Raw genomic sequence first — 21517 nt, 5'->3', positions numbered from 1 at the left:
CCACCACCCACACCCCACTCACATAAAACTCAGTTTCTAGAAGGTGCCACACCCTTTCATGCAGCTGCGGGGAGAATGCAGCACGGCGCAGCTGTTCATAGCAAGGGCGCCAGAGTCAGACTGCCTGGGTTCACATACTGGCCCCGCCTCATATTAACTGTACAACCTCTGTGAACCTCATGTTAGCTGACCTCACAGAGAGGCTGTAAGGTGGCAACAGGGCAGTGCGTATAAAGCACTTAACAGGGCCTCACGCATACAAGGTACTCACTGAATATCAGATATGTAATTATCACTACTATTACAGCAGGCGCAGAGTGAAAAGGTTATCAAAACTGGATAACCATTTCATATGCTGCCTCAGATACCTGGCCCCAAATATACCCCTACTTAGATCGAACCCAACTTAAACTTTGAACCTGAATCCATCACACTCTAGCCTTATTATACTAGCCCATTTTACTCACCCTTCCAGAACCAATTTTTCCTAGAGATGGATTTGATACATGCTGGGCTCTACTTGAAGGAATCCCGTTCTCTAAAGAACCAGAATAGCTTCCTCCCTGAGACCCCAACCCTGCCAGTACCTTCCCTGCCTTCTCTCTGTCTGCTCCCTACCTCTGCAAATTCAGGCTTTGATGGGGCCAGGGGAGGCCAGAGAACTTGGCATCTAGTAACCGCACCAAGATGCCGGCTCTCCCTCGCAGAGGAAGTCCTTGAATGTCATATTCCCTGATGCCCTCCAGAGGGCAGAAGAGAGAAAGGCCCAAAGGCTGAGCAGGCAGAGCTCTCGCATGGGGGTCCAACTTGGGCCCCTGCCAGAGGAGTCTTGAGTTGCACGGTTCATAGTTTCACCATCAAGAACTAGCCCACAAAGAAAGATAAAAACGTACAGCAAGATTTTAACAGCATTTCTATGTCCAGTTCACTTTACTGTGTCCCGCTTAACATTTAGTTGGGGATAAAGGCACTCAGAGCCGTAGAGTTGGGTACACTTTTCAATCTGCAGTGTGTAACTGTGGCTCTGACCAGACATAACACAAATTGTGTTGATGATATTGCGCAAGTCAAAGAGTAAAAACAGAACAGCAGCCAAACACACTGGGTAAAATGTGATGACAGCAAAGTAATCCAAAATAAAACCCAAACACTTCGGGGTCAGTCATGCTTTAAAATAAATCACGTTAATCTTATCCCACCCTGACAGAATTAATAAGTGAAATTAGACAAACCATTTATGTTATTCCAGAAGCCAGAAGCTATGTTCTAGTGACATTTAACATACACAGTCATTCTCCTTCAGGTTTAACAATGGTATTTTGGTCACAGACACTGGCAATCCTATCACTATGGACAGCCAAGCTTAAATGATCCCCAAATCACCAATCAATTGGGTGAATTACGTGGAAAATAAAATCCAGAGACAGCAGCTGTTTGAATGAATCTAAAAGACCAGTTGAATCAATCAAAATGGATGAGCCCCACAGATTCATTGTCTCCTCTGAATTCTTTGAATGCGATTGTCATGGTAACCATTCCTTAATCATGTCCTTCAGAATATTCTCTCCTACCTAAGAAACCAAAGAGCAGTGAACCCCAAATACCTTCTTAATTAGGTACAGTTGTGATGGTACTGAGCAGCCGCTTAGACTTCTCATGTATCCTGCTTCGATTCAAATGCTTACGCTGCTATGGTCGTTAGAGACATCGGCATTTGCACCATCCAAAAACACATTTGAAATGTTACCATAACACGCAATAAGAAATACAAACGAGATGGCCACTGGCTTCTTTCCTTTAGCAGAAGAACTGATAAAGTGGCTCTTATCCGGCAAAATAATTAATTGGTATAAATAAATGGTTCAGATAAAAGATGCCTCATTTTAATAATTTCAACATAATCAGGATCTGCAACATCATCGAGTCTTTACCAGCACATTAACTTAATAAACAAAATCCAAGAGGATATTGTGTTATAGAAATATAATAAAATCTAATTTTGTGTCCTTAGACGGAGCATAATATACTCTATACTATGTCTGGAAGATCATTTATTCCACACAAGTTTCTACATTTATTATTTTATATGCTATAATATTCTTCAAAATTTGGAAAGAGAAAGGTTTTATCTTTACTCAGTCTGGGAAAAGAGAGGTTATATTTTTAAAAGGTATCTACTAGATATACTACACATTTCAAGTTGTGATCCTTCTGGATTCATCCTTAGATTTTTATAGTTCCTTCAGAAAACTAAAAAGTGCACAACTTTTCCAAAGTTAGAGTGGTGACCATTTTAAAATATTGCATTGGAATATATGGAACCCTTTAAAATATCAAATTTGCTGTTACAGGTTTGCAACTAGTAAGAAAAGGTCTTTCCTTCCAGATATGGCACAACCTGTAAACTAACAAAAGGATGAAAGGTAAGCAGTGTGCCCACCAGGCCCCAAATAAGCTCTAAGGAGCAATTTCGATGGGCCATTTCTGGATGCAAATTTAAAGAATTTGTGGTCACAAAGAGGGGATAAGAAATAAAAATACATGCGTTCCTTTTTAACTGGCACACTAAAACATTAAGAATACTTTTGCTACAAACACAAAAATAATCAAGTGGGACTACATAAAATAAAAAAGCTTCTGCACAGCAAAGGAAATGATGAACAAAATGAAAAGGCAGCCTACGGAATGGGAGAAAAATATTTGCAAATCATGTATCTGATAAGGAACTAGTATCCAAAATATACAAAGATCTCATACAACTCAATGGCAAAATAAACAATCCAATTAAAAAAATGGGCAGTGGAGCTGAATAGACATTTTCGCAAAGAACACAAACACATGGCCAACAGGTACGTGGGAAGATGCTCAACATCACTAATCATCAGGGAAACGCAAATCAAAACCACAATGAGATATCATCTCATACCTGTCACAATGGCTATTATCAAAACACCACAAATAACAAGTGTTGGCAAGGATGTAGAGAAAAAGGAACCCTCTTAAACTGTTGGTGGGAATGTTAATTGGTGCAGTCACTATGGAGAACAGTATGGAGGTTCCTCTGAAAATTAAAAATAGAACTACCATATAATCCAGCAATTCTGTTTCTGGGTATTTATCCAAAGAAACTAACTCAAAAAGATATCTGCACCCCCACGTTCACTGCAGCACTACCTACAATAGCCACGATATGGAAACAACCCACGTTCCTATCAATGGATGAATGGATAAAGAAGATGCAGTACATGTATACGCAATGGAATGCTACTCAGACATAAAAAGAAGGAAATCTTGCCATTTGCAACAACATGGATGGACCTCCGGGGCATTATGTTAAGTGCAATTAGTCAGAGAAAGACGAATACTGCATGATCTCTCTTATACACAGCATCTCAAAACTAAAAAACAAAAAACAAGCTCACCGGTACAGAGAACAGATTGGCAGCTGCCAGAGGCAGGGGGTGGGGAAATGGGTGAAGGGGTCAAAAGGTTAAAAAAACCCAGACTATACGTATTTTCTGCATATGTCTTTACATAACTGCTGGCTAATGAGCTTTATAAGACTAAAGAAAAGGAGAAAAACAAAAAAAAATAATAAAACATTAAGAATACTTAGGAATAAAAAAGCCATTAATAACAGAATAAAGGGAACTAAAATTATCAGGCATGAGGAACAAGTAGGAACAATGCAAAAAAAACCCAAACCCCAAAAACCAAAAACAAATTAAATGGCAAAATCCAGCAAGAAAAATGGAGCAGCAAATATTTGCTAAAGTCAAAAGGTAAAACCTCGAAATTCTTGCCCTTTGCCCTAATGTTCAATGGTATTTTTGTTTTGTTTTGTTTTAAAAATACGAAGATTGATGTTCTTTCAGTGACTATTAACAACAGTTCCCAAATAAAACAAATGATAAAATAAAAATTCACTTAATTGACTGAGAGGCTTGAATTAGTCATTGCCAAGTTTACAACTTTCCCACAACTCTAAGCATTCTTTCGTCAAGAGAAATAGGATTTCCCCCCCCCTCCCCGATGACCATGGGTAGCCTTCTGGACGACTATAATTTGTGTCTTTCTATAAGTCACTGGGGAATACCCACCCCCCAAATTAGAACTCCAAAATCAAAGCAATGAGGGACAAAGGATAAGTACAGATGCAGAAAACGTGACGATTCTGATAGCTGCATCTGGAGAGCACTGGCTGTCCCAGAAGAGAGGAACTCCTGAGCCAAAGACTCATTCTAACCGTGCCTTCACCCCACAGCTATCACCAAATCCTAGCCATCTGTCCTGCAAGAGAGCTTTCATACTTTTTCTTCCTTATAATCACATTTCTACATTCCTAGTTTGGTGCATGATTACTTCACACCTAGACTACTTCACCAGACTTCCTGACTATGGATGCACTCCCGTCTTCACAGAACCGCCAGAACGACCTTTCAAATGTACCAGCTTGAACGGATCACTCCCTTTCCCCCCAACTTTCCTCCATTGTAATCTAAAGGCCAAATTGCTAGCATGAAATTCAAGGCCTTCCAGTCATACTCAAACCCACTTTTCCCCTTCTCCCACACTCAGCTCTGGCTCTGGCTGACTCCGTGCCTCTGAGCTCTGTCACCCCTACTGAGTAACAGGTGCTTGGGTGCACGCCACCGTCCCTACACCAGTGATTCTCAAATTGGCTGCACCTGGGGAGCCAGAGCAACTAGTAACGTCTTGGTGCCCCCCGTGTTCCCCCAGAGGAATCTAATGTGCAGCCAAGTTTGAGAACCGCCGCCCCGAATTCCTAGAGCCCACAGTCAAAGTTTAGTGGGCATGACAGCCTCCGGGGGGGGGGGTGGGGATTATTAAAACACAAAGTGTTGAGCTTAATTCCCAGTGCTTCTGAGTCAGTAGGTCTGGGATGCGGCCCCTGAGTCTGCATTTCTAACGAGCTCCCAGGTAATGCTGATGCTGCTGGTCCAAGGACCCGACTGAGAAATACTGGTCTATAGTCAGTATAATTATACAGTATAAATATATGTATCATTTACACATAATACTAACTATTACATGCATATTTCATTTGGCAAAAGAGAAGGTACCGTCTTCTGGAATCCTATTACTGCCTTGTACTGTTGTTTACCTTTTGAACCCATTTGTTTGTGAACCAATCTATAGAAAGTCTTAGGGATTATCCAGTCCGATTCCCTTTTTATAAACTAAGTACTAAGGGGAAGTACTTTGCCCAAGGGATCAGATGGTTATTGGTAGAACTTGGGCTGGGATTCAACACTCCCGACTCCCTCCTCCTCCCTCTCAGTTCAGTACTCTTTCCACTAAATCCTTAATGCGTCTCTAACAGCTTCTCCAATTAGAATGGATGTTCCTTCCTTGAAGAGATCCTTTTTGCTTTTAACGTTCCCCACAGCATCTAGCACATAGAACAAGCAGTCAATAAACGTTTGCTGATTTCATGTAAGGAAGTGTTCGGACTCATACTCTAGAAGCTGCCTTTGGTACCCTATGAACTGTTTCCTTACATGCTGGCCACTGGGCAGCCCTGCTCCAATCAATTAGCCGCAGAATAAACCCTTCACATCGGCATGCACGCAGCCAGTGTCTGCTATAGGGACAATAACACACACATAAAGGAAAATTATAGGGTTTTAAAAGTGGAAGGAACGATAAGTTTATAAGGTGACACAAATCAACTTTCAAGCTGTATGTTAGAAACTTTTACAAGTACCCCAAGTTCCATCTGACACCCAAGAGGCCCACGCAGCTGTAACAGCCCAGCAGTGGGGGAAGTCTGGGCTTGACTGCTTCAGCCAAGGGGCCCTGACTTTTTGGTGCTGAGGTCCTGCTTCCTTGTTCCTTAACAGAAAATCCACAAGTAACTGAATCAAGGGTAAACAGGAGATAGAGGGGAAGGGAGATGAAGAGGAGCCAAAGGGCAGCGAGCAGTGACTGGGTGAGCAACAGGGGGCAAGAGGACGCTGTGACATACCCGCCCTGCCTGCCATCGCCACTGCACCTCCACAGGCCTTCTAGCTATTTCCAGCAGCGTGGCTGAGAGGAGCATGACTGGGGCAGGCCTCCTGACTGACCGGGCCTGTCTACACCTGGGGCAAACACAGGATGCTTCGGCCAGACGGTTAGTTCTGCCGCCTCTACAATGGACAGGAACTGCTGTACAATCAAGTCAGCTCACAGAACCTGGTGTCAATCGTGAACGTGACCACAAGGAATGCAGCGGCTGTGCCACCGTTTGGTTCACCACCAGCCCAGAGTAACCCTTGATCTCGGCAGCCAAACTGGAATCCCCAGCCTCCATCACGGACTCTGACTCAAGGGAGAGGTTCTCTCTGTCCCCTCTTTCCCCTTCCCCGTTAAAATCTGCTGCTTCCAACAGAGGTAGGACCGCATGTACAGTCGACCAGTCAAGCAGCGAATCAAGAAAAAAAATACGTGAAAGCTTCTTTAATAACAGGTATAACAATGAGTATACGTAACAGATTCATACATTAAAAATTTTCTTCCAATATACAATAAAATTTAATGAGTTAAATAGGTGAACTCTATAACCAACTCCCCCCTTCATGAGTATTTTTGCAGCTAACTGTATGAAGTTTTTGACCCTGCGTCTAATCACAGACCTGATGGACGCATTTCATGAACAACCACATCCCCAAGACATCCATTCCTTGATTCCTTGAGTGACTGCCGTCATTTATATTCCAATTCTTGATGCTTTCTCAATTTTTCCTCTTCCAGTGACTTTAACACCATCCCAATGTTGGCTTGTCTCCCTCAGCCTCAATGTCCTTCTCAGGCCTGACCCCCCCCTCCCCCCACCCCGCACTTACTAACGCCTACAGAGAATGTTCTGTTTACACAGCCAACTCAAGGAAGCAACACGTACTTGTAGTTGCTCATAAGAATCACCCAGGTCAAAAAAAAAGAATCACCCAGTTCCAGTATATAGAAACCACTGGCAATAAGACCTTAAAAGACCTCATCTTTTCACATGCTTTACTGTCACACTGGCCACGCTGAGTAATTGCCCAGAGGTTCTGGTCTCAGGTCCATGCTACTACAAGCCAAGCAACAGCCTCTGGCCGAAAGCAATCAAACTCTGACCTGGATATTGGCTGCAAGAGTTGGCATGAGCTCACCGATCGTCACTGTTGCTAGGGATACCACAAATGCAAGGGTCAAAAAAGGGCTCACTGGGTTGTAGGGCACGGGATTTGTCAAGCCCAGGGCTCCACTCCACCACAAAGATGGCACGATGCCCCAGTGGTGGCAGACAGACAAAGCCCCAACACAGTGCTCACACTAACCTGCTCAGTAACTCTTGTGCAACCGGACAGCAGTGAACGGCGCCAGGCAGCTCTCCCGGGAACTCACATTTTCACTATTCAGGGAACCGATGGTACAAGTTACAGCACTCACGAAGAGGCACTTCTCTTACGTTACTAGTACTTAAAAACAAACACTGCGCTTTTATCTACAAATTAATAATAAAAAGTGACTGATATATTCATTGTATTTCTGAATCCCAAGTGAAAAATAATAGATTTATAATATTTTTTAAAAGCAGTTTTAGATTTACAGAACAATTGAGCAGAAAGTAGTTTCCACATACCTCCACAATACCTCCTTCACAGTTTCCTCTACCTTTAATATCCTGCATTACTGTATTTTTTTTTACAGTTGATGAGCCATCACTGATACATTATTATTAACTAATGTCAACAGTTTACATTAGGGTTCATTCTTTCTGCTGTGCATTCTACAGATTTTGACAAATGTTGAAGTTTTTTTGTTTTTTAAAACAAAACCAAAAAAACCAACCCTTTCCAGGAATTCCCTGGCAGTCCAGTGGTTAAGACTCCCACACTTTCACTGCCAAGGGCCCGGGTTCGATCCCTGGTCAGGGAACTAAGATCCCACAAGCCGCACGGTGTGGCAAAAAAAACCCCCAAAAAACAAAAAAAAAAACACCAAACCAAAAAAACCTTTCCAGTACATTCTGAGGAACAATACATCTCCTTTCCTCAAGACCATTTTAATTGCTGTAGCTTTGTAAAGGGAAGTTTCACAGGAACGCTGTAATGTACATCATTCATTTCTTTTCAATGATTCATGGTTTCAAAGACTGACTATAACATAGCCCTGCAAACATATTCAACTTTGATTATGTGAAAACCAACCATTCACAACTCTCAGACCTCCAGTATGGCCCCCAAAAAAAGGAGTCTGAAGAAATTCTTGGACCACAAAACAAAAAGTAAGAAAAACAGTCTCCAAGATGACATCTGACATGTTGGAATTAGTCTGCTGATGACTTGGTCTGGAGATGTTTATAAAAACAGCTTTGTCATGAGAAAGCAGAGCAGCGTAAGAGAAGTAGCATCGGGAGACAGAAAAGAGGAGGAAGAAAACTGGGAAAGGAAAGCAGGGAAGGGCAGAAACAGTAGAAATCAGGAGTGGCAGATGGACACTAGATGCAGGACAGAGCGGCAGCAATGGAAAGGAGAGCCAGCTAGACATAAAAGGACGGTGACATGAATTATTTTGAGGGGGTGAGTGAGGAAGGGACAAACTGCGTCTCAATACTCTAGCCCTTAAATTGCCTAATCATTCATTCAACTGAATATATCAATGGGAAAGCAACATTCAGCATGTTAAAAGCCGGCTTTGCACGTAAGTGTGTAAAGATGGTACACCTTCCATCCACTGAAAATTCCCTCTGAAACCCATTTCAAATCTTTTGGAAGGCTCTAGGGATAGGGTTATTCCTGAATAATGATTACATACACACACTAGCTGGAGGTATAGACCTACAGGTGTAAAACATTTATCCTGATGCTTTCATTTTTAATTTATGAATAAGTGTGAAGCAAAATTCAAATTACTTTATTTGTCCTGTCCTTGAGGGATTTGACATCTCACCCTATCTACTTCAGAAGAGCATATGCTGCCTCTCTGTTTTATCAGGATTGTTTCTCTCTTGGCTCTGATTTCCCTTCAATCCAAGTATGTAATGAGGCTATTCAATACAGAGACTGTGGTTTACTTGCAGGCAAAATCTTAAGTACTCGTCTTTAGGCCACCAGGAAAAGGTTCTAAGAAGTCAAACCTGGAATCTCCTTGTCATATTATTTGATCTTAAATATAGAGAAGAAAACAGCGTTCTGGGTTTATAGCTGGTCTTTGGATTGAGAAAGACCCACACACTTTCAAATCTAAGTTTAGAAAGCAGCTCTCACACAAAAGCAGATCAGTGGTTCCCTGGGGAAGGATGCGCTGCAAAAGGAGCACGAGGAAGCGTGGGGGGACTGAGCGCCACACGGCTCTATGCCGCTGCCGCAACTCGTCAAGCTGCGTGCCTTAACTGGATGCAGTCTACTGTACATAAATGATACTCCATACAGTGGGTATTAAATTATCTTGATAATCATTCCACAACGTACATGTATATCAAATCATCACATTGTACACTTCATTTTCTTTTTTCTTGTTATTTTTTAAACCATTTTTTAGATTGAAGTAGAGTTCATTTACAATGTTGTGTTAGTTTCAGGTGCACAGCAAAGTGATTCACTTATCCATATATGAATATATCTATTCTTTTTCAGATGCCTTTCCATTACAAGATATGGAATATAGTTCCCTGTGCTATACAGTAGGTCCTTGTTGTTCATCTATTTTGTTTTTTGTGTTTTTTTTTATAAATCCATACTTTCATTAAGACAAAAACTGACAGTGTTGGTATGAAGTTTAACAGTTAAACAAAAGTTTTCACAGAAACCTAACACATGCCTAAAATGATTTTACAACGGAGTTCTAGATGCAGGTCTAGACGATGTCAAGAACTGATGGATCTCATGATTCAAGACAGCATTTTGGGTTTTAGTTAATTCTTAGGATTAAAAAAAATTGTTTTGTTTTAAAGTGAACCACTGCCCCAGTATGAAAGTTTAATCTTCTCCTGAGACCAGGGCTTCAGAAATCATTCAACTCCTGAAGTGATTCAGTGAACTTGTGCTGTCAGTGACTGAACCCTGCCACCAATGGTTTCAAAGTTCAAAAAACAGAGGCTCCAAGAGTTTTCCACCCTAAGAGCACCGGCCCTTGTCTTTCCCTACTCTCCCACCTCCTATACCATCCTCTGCCCTTCCCCAAATACTTCAGCCAGTGGCTTGGATGGAGAAGCTGATATTTATAACTTCATAATTGGAAAAGAAAGGGTCTTCTTGTCAATTTCAAGAATTATCACCTCTAAGACAGAATGATGTGCCTGTGTATCCACTCCAGTAAGACTTTTCCTCCTCAACCAGTTTCCATCCCCCAAATGGCAGCTTTGGTAACTTCTTAACTGGCTTGGTCCTTTGTTGGGAACAGCATTAAGCTCAGGCAGGGAACACCTTGGCTTCTAAGTTTCAGGCATTCACAGCTTTTAAACAGTCTCTCACAGTCCTCACTTAGGTTGCCAATGACATTTTTTGAAAGGATGAAATATTCTGGACACAGAACCAAATCATCATTAGTTGTTCTTTCCTTTGTTTCACCACTTCCCCCATCAGGCCCCAAATTTTAACAAAAATGACCCTAACCCATCTCCCTTCTTTCCCCCCCCCATCCCTCCCACCCCAAATAATACACCAGTAATAGCCAAAAACTACATACATGCTATGCTGTAAAAATGCAGAGTTAACACTATTGGGAAGAAAGCTGTGGGTTGCAGAGATGCTCTTTGAAGATCTACAGTATGTTTATAGCCCTCCCACATCCCATTCTGCAAGTTTTGTCCTTCATAGAAGGTCCTTTGCTTTTCTCAGCAAAGTTCAGAACGGGTTGCCTTGAAACACTGACCCTCCTTCCCCTCCACTGGGATGGGTGTGCAAACTATACAGCATGGAGCAGCTTTAAAGCACTTGGGCTGCTGTAGGGCACAGAAACTATACTGGCTCTTCAAAGGACATCTTCTCAAGCCACCTCTATGGTGTCAAGACAAGTAGAACTCTTTCTTTCCCCACTTGAAACCCACAGTCAGATGTGACAGGGGCTGGTACTCAGGACAGTTAATTCTTGTCATCTTTTTTGTCATCCTCCTCCGAGGGGTAGGAATGCCACGTCAGCCTTTCCTCACAGAAGGATATGACAACCTGTGGGCGCTTGACATTGGCTTCCTTGGCAGGGACCAGGTCAGCCTCATCAGAGTTTTTCCATTTCATCAGGAACATGAGTTCTCCACTAGAGTCTGTAGCTCCAATAATCTGCTCTGGTTCCAAACCCCGGGCAAAGCCTCGTGGCTTTTCTGACTCTTCTTTCTTCTTCTTTGGTTTGCTCTCCTCCCCCTTATCTTCCGCATCAGAATCAGCTTTGCGCTTGCCTCCCTCTGATTTATCTGTCTCGTGTGCTGTTTTCTGTGACTGCAGGAACTCGGCAATGAGGCCGGGGCGATCCAGGTTTTCTTCTGGTTCCCATGTGCTGTCTTCATCTGAGGACCCCTTCCACTTTAGGAGGTACTCCACTTGGCCCTTTACCACTCGACGGTCGAGAACTTTTTCCACCACTTCCTCTTCTTCCTCTTCTTCTAGCACCTCCTCCACTTTCTTCTTGTTTTGTTTTCCCCATGGTGCCCTCCAGCTTTCTGGTATAAAGGGGGACGCTGCTCAGAGCAGCGCCCACGAGCCCGAGAGGAATCGGTGCCCCGCTACTGGCGCGTCTTGCCGGGCTGGCCGGGGGAGTGGCGACCAGAAAAGCAACAAGCCTGCTGACCGAGGCTGAGCCCCTCCCTGAAGCGGCCCTCCCCTCAGCCGAACCTCTGTTTTGTATACAGTAGTGTGTATTTGTTCATCCCAAACTAATCTATCTACTGTAACTTATTTAAAATAGATTTATTTATTGTACCATGCTGTACACTTTAACTATATACAATTATATCTGTTAGTTATTCTTTAATAAATTGGGGGGGAGTTGATGTTTAAAAAGTTTCTCTAACAAAGGCCGACTGCTTTATCTGTAGATGCAAGTATACATTTTCACCTCCTATTAGCTTGGCTGCTTGGTTTCTTTCCTTAGTGTGGTTAGGTGTGCTTACTACATTGGAAAATTCTGCATCTTATGGCCTAGAAGGGAAGGGCCTAGAATTTGAAAATTTGAACTGACCCTGGCATCTGGAGACGTAGAATCTTTGACAAGGAACTTAAAGTGTCTCCTTAGCTTCTAGAAGCCATCTGCCTGAGGACTTTTTATAAAAATTGTTTTAAGTATGTGAAACTACCATTATTTACAGGGTGTTTCTTACAAACTATTGAAAAACATAAAATTTTGTTAATTCAAATGTCTAAATCAACTACCATGGCTTAGTGATACACAAATTTTTGGAATTTATGTGTGTGTGTGTGTGCACTCTTTAGTCTCTAAGAAACCTGGGGGGGGGGGCACCTGTTACTTCAGTTCAACTGGTCACACGAAAGTACAGATGATTGATTATGTTTATAGACAGACGCTGGCCATCAGCTTCCCAAACAAGAATAAAGTCTAATACTAGACCCGGCAGAGATTCACTGAAAAACCAGTCCTTAACTTCTTCCTAATAAATCACACATTTTTAATCTGACAGGAGCCAAGCAGCCTTATCCGCACTCTAAAACTGAAAGTGAATAACAAAACTTGTTAATCGAGTAGAGAAATTTACTTTTGTACCATCCTCGTCAAAACAACCTTGACGGTAACATCTCTACATTCCCATCTATCACATCCTTAGTATTGAAAAGCACATTTAGAACTCGGTGGATATTACAAATTCTTGTGATTAGAAGGTCTATGGAACATTTTATGCCTTGAATATATGTAAGAACCAGGGTTGTTTTTTTTTTCTGGTTTGTTAATTTTATTTTTTTAACATCTTTATTGGAGTATAATTGATTTATAATGTTGCGTTAGTTTCTGCTGTATAACAAAGTGAATCACCTATATGCATACATACATCCCCATATCTCCTCCGTCTTGCGTCTCCCTCCCTCCCTCCCTATCCCACCCCCCTCTATGTGGTCACAAAGCACCAAGCTGATCTCCCTGTGCTATGCAGCTGCTTCCCACTAGCTATGTATTTTACGTTTGGTAGTGTATATATGTCCATGCCACTCTCTCACTTCGTCCCAGCTTACTCTTCCCCCTCCCCGTGTCCTCAAGCCCATTCTCTACGTCTGCATCTTTATTCGTGTCCTGCCCCTAGAACCAGAGTTTTTAGGTGCGTGAATAAAATATAAATCCCACAAAACGTAGAGTGCTGGCAACCAAGACTTACTTTGACTGCTCTTTTCTTTTCCTAGGTTTCACTGCACTTACAAAGCCAGTACACATGTATCTTCTATCTGTGTATTTTACACCCATAGTAGTTCCAAAATGAAGCTCAAGCAAATCTCATTGGTTTAAATACAGAGAAAAACCCATTTTCAGAAGAGAAATACAGTGTACTGCAGGAAGCTGGGAAGAGCTGGCGGCTCACTGACAATGCACATATTCATTAGCAGGCAATAATGAGGAACAGGAGCAAAAACTACTTCACAACACACCCCTAGGCAAGGGTACAATTTTCTCATTTGTTCAAATAGTAAGCCCTTGGCAGTGAGTATCCATATTCATTATTTCACGTAGCTTTAGTGTTTGCTGGGGCCCCGGCCATAGAAAAGGGATGATTTTGCGTTCACAGGTTTACATGTGTACACAGCCTATGTAATCTCCAGATGTATTTTGTTTAATTCTATTCGAACAGTGACGTTTCTGTATCAAGGGACACCAGGTCTCACCCGACACCTGTTCTGGAGAGCAGCTTCCCTGACCATCCTAGGCTGGAAAATGGAACTGGCCCAGGTTGGGGTAACTGTAATACTGGCAAATGCGGGAAGGGGAAGACGCAGCGGCAGGTAAACATGATGATGACTCTGGAGCCCGGAAAAAGAAAAGTGGGCAGAGTCCATTGGACCGAAAAAAGGTCACCCTGAGAGTAAAATAGACACCCAGGCAAAGGAGGCACGAAGAGAGAGGGGCCCACACAGCTACAGAAAGAACAAAGAGGGCGAAGAAAGAAAGGGCGGGAAGCCGAAGAACGTATTTTTTTTTTAACAGCGCCAGATTTAAAACAACAATCGCATGTGAGGGTGTGCGCGCATGCGCTTGTGCCAGCATTTGCTACAACTTAACTTCCTACCCGAGTCTGGAAGCAAATGCAGTCTTTACCATTTCTTTCTCACAATTTGAACTTTACCACAATTTTAACAGACATTTCATTTTATAAAGGAAAAGAAAACTTTCATGCAGCGATGGCTCCAATTGGGGTCTTTCAGGCTAGTATGTGTAAAGACTCTTACGAAGTCGTTGCTGAATTTCTGTGACTCTAGGCATATTCGATAGGCCTCGGTACTTGTACTTGCTCCCTAGGCCAGAGGAAATTAAAGGCTAGATGCAAAAAAGAGGTTCCCCACCACTAATGTTCAATTTCAGTAAAGCAAATAATATGATAAGTTTCTGCAAACAACTGTTTTGATGATTTTCTGAAATTAGGAAAAAATTGGCCTTTTTGGTATCCTTCAGTATATAGTTAATATACTTTCACCATAATAACTTGTTCTTTTGAGGGACAAGGCAACAAAAAGTTCTGGCTGTGAATTTTTTAATTAGGAAATTAAAACTTACCTAGTATGGAGGACCTAAAACTTCTAATTGGAGCTCTGACATTAACACATCATATGACCTTGGATCAGGTACTTGGCCCCTTTGAGCCTCAGTTTTCTCATCTCTAAAACAAAGCGGGGGGTGGGTCTTGACAGTCCCTTCTAGCGCTGAAATTCTACTACTCAAGTTGGAGGAGGAAGAATTTTAAGGGGCTTACATGAGGAGGCCACATGATCATTCTCTAACTCTCGGGTGGCGTTCCCATTTCACTCTTCATGACCATGACTTCTATCTAGAGATGCAACAGTAATTCAGAGGATCTTTTGGTAAAATTTTTAAAAAACCTTAGACTACACTTATAAGTTGGAGATTCTGCAATGGACTTGAGTCCACCATGAAAAAAATCACTGCATTTAAAAAAGAAATACAAAACATTGTCACTAACTTCTGGGTGGTGGATTATAACTGATTTTTATTTTCTTTAGGCTTGTCTGTATTTTCTAAATTTCCCTACAATGAAAAAGTACCACTCTTACCATTTAAAAAATAGATTTTCAAAAGGATTAGTGCATTCTTGCAAGTTTTACCAGATCTCTCAAGTCTACTCTAAAATCATGGGGCGGGGGTACGAAATCAGACAGTATCGCAATGCGTGTCTGCACACAGTGGTTGATTACCCAAGTGGCTGGCTGCTGTAGTCAGAATCAGGACATTATTATTATAATCAGAATCTATGGCTCACAGTCCTACGTGGAAATCAAAACATACATTTTATCTAAATAACTTTTTTTTTCCAGCATCCTGGCCCTTGAGAATCATGGTTAAAATTCCTTTCCAGTTTAAAGTAAATGAAATGAAACATGAGGTACTTTTTCTACCCACAAAAAAAAAAAAAAAAAAAAAAAAAGCTTTCCAGACAAAATATGGTTGCTATTGGGCTGGGTTTTTTTTTTTTTTTTTTTTTTTCCTCTTGCTATGCTCTAAAACACAACACATCAAAAGTTAAAATAAATATTTAGTTGTCAAAACAAAACACACCCCCCATATGGAAAACACAAATATGAATTTGATGACGCTTGTTATAAAAACAACGTCCACAGCAAAAACAAATGTTTAAATTGTGTACAAAGACTACAAAACTAAATGCTATCATTGTTAAGTTCTATACGACAGTCCAAAAAAGGTTGAAGGTAAGCTGCGGAAAGGATATAAACACAATTAGGTAACTTCCAGCTTTACCACCATAAAAAGTAAAATTTTCAAGGAAGATAGACAATAAAGTTCCCCAAAATGACAACGGCAGGCTCAGTGCGGGTAGATCTCTAGAACAAACTTCATGTTCAACTGAATTCTCCTCAGCTGAGGAAGGTAGAGTATAAGAGTTCACCTCTCCATTCTCCACCTGGATGTGATCTGTGTCTACAACACATTACCTCCGAAGTGACTTTTTACCCAGGACCAGACACCCACCTCTCTGCAGCAGGCTCCTTGCCTCACTCCCCTTCAGCAACCCCAAGCTCCAGACCAAGCAGCAAGGGACAGTGGCTTAGTCACGGGACTGAAGTTCAAATCCCAACTCTGCTGCTTATTAGTTGTGCAATCTTAGACAAGTTACTTAACTAACCTCATCTGTGAAATGTGCATCATAACCACTTTGCAGAGTTCCTTTGAGGATCAAATTACATAATGGGTGTAAATTCAACTCACATATTTTCTAGAACTATAGTAGGCCTTCAAGTAACCAGTTCCCTTTCGCCCCCTACTCCTGGCCACTTACTTCAAGTATGATCAAGTTTAACGTTCATGGTTTTAATTACTCTCCAGCAAACTCAATGGTATATAGGACATGTAGCAATTTTAATTTTGTTAAGACTTTGAATAGAGCACACCACAAGGGAGACAGTACGACGTTGTGCTCAAAACCATGAACTTCTGAGGAGTAAGACAATCTTAATTTTGATGTCTCCTAACCGCGACCAGCTGTGCAACCGAGGGCAAATTACTTTACCTCTCTGAGCCTGGTTCTTAATTTAAAAAATGAAGAGACTAGACAATGTATACAAGTGCCCGGCACAGAGCTAAGTACCATAAATGGTAGCTTTTATTGGTCTTCGTGATTTGGGTCGATGTTCAGGTACTAGTCACTTTAAAGACTAGTAAAGTAAGCTCAGCCAACAACTCAGTCACGTCAAGACACTGTTAGTGTTCTCTACTCTCCTGAAGTTAAGTTCTACTGCATTTCATAGAGGAAATTACATCAACCTTAGCACTATTGACAACTTGGGTCACATGATTCTCTGTTGCGGGGGACTGCCCCTTGCATCCTAGAATGTTTAAGCCCGTTGCCTGACCTCTACCCACTAGACACACCCCAAGCTGTGACTGCCAAAACTGTCTCCAGACATTGTTCAATGTCTCCTAGGGGACAAAACTGCCCCAGTTAAAAACCACTCGTCTAGCACTATCTGCAGATGGGAATTCTCCACCACCTCGGTAGGCAGCCCAGCAGGAGGACAAAGGTTTACTCGCCCTCCCATTTAGTCTTATCTACTCCTCTGGGCTCCATCATTCGTTAGTACCTGTAATTCAAAGGTGACCATAGAAAAATAAATTTTTTGGCCCAATTTGCTGTCAGAAGCTGCTTTAAGTCACAGGAAGGAATGCTGGCCTGGTTGTCTTTTCACTACTCTATACCGTCATACAAAATGCTGAACTTTAATATCAAGGAATCTGCTATGTCCTAATTACGTTACATAAAATTTTAAAAGGCCATTGACCTTAAGATGACTTATAAGCCATGTTATTACCCAAACTGACAAAGTATGTCTTCATTGGGAAGGTGAGATGGAATTTATGCAGTGACTAATACCCTGGAAAGAAACGGCTCCCCTGTTTGCATGGCTGAAGCATGTTTACTGTACATAAAGTGCTATGCTAAAGTCCAAAAGACTCTGGACAACTCTTGATTATGCACAACGAATTCACTGTCTATTTTTCATTTTAGTAACTGCACCAGAAAGCAGGAGCCATTTCTTATCCACTGTGCATCCCGGCACCTAGCACAGAGCCTCTAACAGAGGCGGTAACTCAGTAAATGTTGGTTGAATAAATAAATGGTCATATATTCTGCTTAATTAAGTACTCTGTTGACAAAAAAAAAAAAGAAAGAAACTTTCTTTGCTCTCGTCCAACAGGAGCTGAAAGAAAAGATCTTTTAAGAGAAAATAATTACAGTCTGCTCCCTTTTACTCCAAACCTAAACAACTGGAAAATTCAATTAACCAAAAAAATTTTGTAGGCAAAAGTTGGGGAAAGCAGCCAAACAGATAAGGCCCAAAGGTCAAGCAAGCACGAACATTTGTTCAACTCCCACAAGATTATAAAAGCCGAAGTTGCTGGCACAAGAGGGCAAGAAGGCAACCGGGAGGTGGGAAGCAGGAAAAGAGGGATGGATCAGCCTCAGGAGGTTAGCTGCCATCCTTCAGTGAACAGTTTTTTTTCTTAACCTCAAAACGTTAGAGGTAAGAGTCAATGTCTTACGCAAAGCCTTGACTTACAAATTACTTTTCAAATGGATATGAGCAAAAATTTAAAGAATATTTAGAAAGATATCTGATCATATTTTTGTTAATTTTTCAAGTTTCCTTATCTTTTTTTTTCCCTTCTCCAGTCCCGCAGGGCAAACAACAGGTTCTTAAAAAGCTGCGTAAAAGACACTCCATTTACTCCTTTTGTCTAGAGAAACTTAAGGCCCACCACCATCACATGCTTCTCTCTGCAAAAGATTTCACCACTCCCAGCATTCTATTCATAAGAGAAAAAAGAAGTCAGATTTAAATTGTATTTTTAAAGTATTATTTTAAGATCATTGCCCAGTATATAGAATGGGTATCACATTAACATTAGAAATGGTGCAAATAATAGTGTTTAAATGCATTCTCGGGGCTTCCCTGGTGGCACAGTGGTTAAGAATCCGCTTGCCAATGCAGGGGACACGGGATCGAGCCCTGGTCCGGGAAGATCCCACATGCCGCGGAGCAACTAAGCCCGTGCGCCACAACTACTGAGCCTGCGCGCCTAGAGACCATGCTCCGCCAACAAGAGAAGCCACCGCAATGAGAAGCCCGGGCACCGCAACGAAGAGTAGCCCCCGCTCGCTGCAACTGGAGGAAGCCCGCGCGCAGCAGTGAAGACCCAACACAGCCAAAAATAAATAAATAAAATAAATAAATTTATTAAAAAAAATAAATGTATTCTCGTCCACCTTTGAGACAAAACCTCTATTTCCACTTAAAACATTTCAAGTTTATCATTTCCAGTACACAAATAAATTATCATGTTTAAGTGGTCTATTAGTTTGATCCATATTAAATTAGCTTCAATTTCCTGGTGTCATATATGAGGAATTTTCCCAATTTAAATCTTGCACCATTTTTTAAAAGTTTCACTCAAAAATCTAGACTTGGTTAAAAAAAACCCAAAAAACAAAAAAACGCTTTCCTTCTCCAAAAATTCAATATGGGAATGGTAGCCTAGAATTTCAAAAACTATATATGGTTACAGAATCCATATGGTAGTCTTAGACTATATACTTACTGGTAGGTGGTTCACACAAATCATGGCGTATCTGACCAATTTCCTGTTGCATAAAGATTATATTTGCTCTAAAAAATGTTAAATAAGCATTTTTAAAGACGGAAGGTAAAGACTAGATTGGAACCTTATGTAACCAAAATGGGAAAGCACGTATAGTGTCACCACATTAAAGGCCTAAACCTTTTCAATATGTATTCTTCCTAAGCAAATATGAGCATGAGTTTCCAAAGGCAAAGCTACCATCCCAGAAGCCCTTGCTTCCTCAGTGTAAAGAACGGGGAGGGTTCTGTTCCTGGAGATGAGCTGGGGAGGGAAAGGCTTTGCAAAATTCCAAGGGGCTCGGAATTTAAATGTATGCTATTCTGCAAATGTTCACATTTCCAAAGAACAACATAAAATTTACATTAAAACTGTCTTAATCAAGATAACGAAAAAAAATTATTCCTACTGCTCTATAAGCTTGCCACAGATTTGATAACCCAGGAACGAATTACAGGCAATTACAAAATGATGGCTCCAATTAGGAAAACTGGATCTATTCCAAATTCAAATCAAAGGGGGCTCAGATAATCCCAATGGAATAATTTAAATGAATATAGGGGACTTCCAGCAAAGACATACGTTTATTCTATTTCTACGTCTTCTGAAAGCCAAGCAAAATGCTACAACGACGTATCTCTTGCACTTCAGGAAATTCAAAAACCAAACCTGGAGTCCCCTTAATAAACCTTGTTCTCTTCTTTTCCCAAGGGGTCTCGCTGGTACAGGGTTTTTATTGTAAAGGGCAATCAAAACAAACCTGAGAATCCCGCACAGTCTCAAACGCAGAAGATAATACAGCACCGAACACGAACCACACACAATCTTTCCTTGCTGATTTCCAAACCTCCACCTAGTCCTGGACGCCTGAGAAGAGGCCGCGAGGAATGCAAGAGAAAGAGAAACTTCGAAAGCAGAAACCTCTCTCCCAGAGCCTAGAACAGACGGCACCTTGTAGGGATTTCACGCTTTTTGAGACGGAAAGGTCACACCCTGCAGTTTTGAAAATCCACCTTCTAAGGCTCAACCCATGTTACAAAACCTTCCTCCTGCTTCTCTAGGTTTCGCGCTGGAGCTGAAACCCCCCCCTACCCACCCCCATTCGCCAACCCCTCGCCATCCCCTTAGAGAAGAACCAGCGCGGATCCTCCCCCTCCTCCTCCCCACCACAGCATCCCCGACGAGCAAACCTTGGAAGCCCCTCACCTCCAGTCCCTCCCACGCCCACCCCCGCCCGCCTCGTCGTGCGAACCGAGGCCGGTTCCCCTTCGCTCCCTCCCCGTCCTCGAGGAGGAAACCGAGGGGAGCCCCCCATTTCATCTTCACCCGCTCTCCCAACCCGGCCGGCTATCCTCGTTGAGAAAACCGAGAGGTGCCCCCCACCTCGCCCCAACCCCCCCACTGCCCGCCATCCTCGGGAAGAAAGCCCAGGGGCCCCCTTCCCTCTCTCTCCACTCCCCACCATTCCGCAGAGGAAACCAGGGAGAGCCCCCTCCTCCCTCCCGCTTCCCCCACCTCCAGGCGCTCCCGGTCCCCTCCGCCCGCCACCCCTGCGGCGAGAGCCCGAGGGAGGCTGAGGCACGCACCGGCGGGAGGGCAGAGGAGGGGACCCCGCGGCCGGCCATCCCGCAGCCCCCGCCCCCGGCCGGGCGGCCGAGGCCCGAGGCCGCGGATACCCGCCCCGGGGGCCAGCCCGCGACCGGCGGCTGCGGGGTAGGAGGCAGCCTCTCTCCCGGGACGCGGGCCCGCTGGGCGGGAGGCACACACGCAGGCACGCACACGCGGAGAGAAAGCGGGCTTACTGCCTGGGGATGCTCGCCCGCGCGGCTGTCTCGGCGGCGGCCGCTGCCAGCACCGAAGCCAAGGCGCGGCGGCGGCGGCGGCGCTGCGGACTGAGCCCCCTCGGCCGGGCGTTGGATCTAGGGCGCGGGAGGGGCGCGAGGGGAGGGGCACGCGGGGGAGGCGGGGAGGGAGGGTGCGCGCGCGCGGGGGCGGGGGCGGGCGCGGCTGGCCCGGGGCGGGGCGGGGCGTGCGCCAGCCGGGGCTCGGCCTGCGGGGGCTGCTGTGCGGGGTGTGCGCGCGCGCGCGGGAGCCGGCCCGGCCGGGGGCGGCGCGGGGGCGCCACGCACCCCGCGCGGCCACGTGCTCCCGCCTCGGGGGCGGTCCGCTGACTGCAAGGCGCGGCTGTGCGGGGAAGGTGGCTGCGAGG

The 21517-nt window shown here is 43.4% G+C and overlaps 1 protein-coding gene across 1 annotated transcript in view; it reads right to left on the bottom strand.

Moving 5' to 3' along the window:
- FHL1 (four and a half LIM domains 1) overlaps positions 1-21227 on the bottom strand; it is a 60065-nt gene extending 38838 nt beyond the window's left edge. Inside the window, exon 1 of the mRNA XM_061178458.1 lies at positions 21111-21227. The gene's annotated coding sequence lies outside the window, so the exon portion shown is untranslated. The remainder of the gene's footprint in view (positions 1-21110) is intronic.
- Between the last annotated feature and the right edge of the window lie 290 nt (positions 21228-21517).

Source organism: Eubalaena glacialis, chromosome X (genome assembly GCF_028564815.1).
Source record: "Eubalaena glacialis isolate mEubGla1 chromosome X, mEubGla1.1.hap2.+ XY, whole genome shotgun sequence".
NCBI lineage: Eukaryota > Metazoa > Chordata > Mammalia > Artiodactyla > Balaenidae > Eubalaena > Eubalaena glacialis.
Note: the sequence above shows the minus strand (reverse complement) of the source record. Positions and strands in the feature narration are given on the sequence as shown.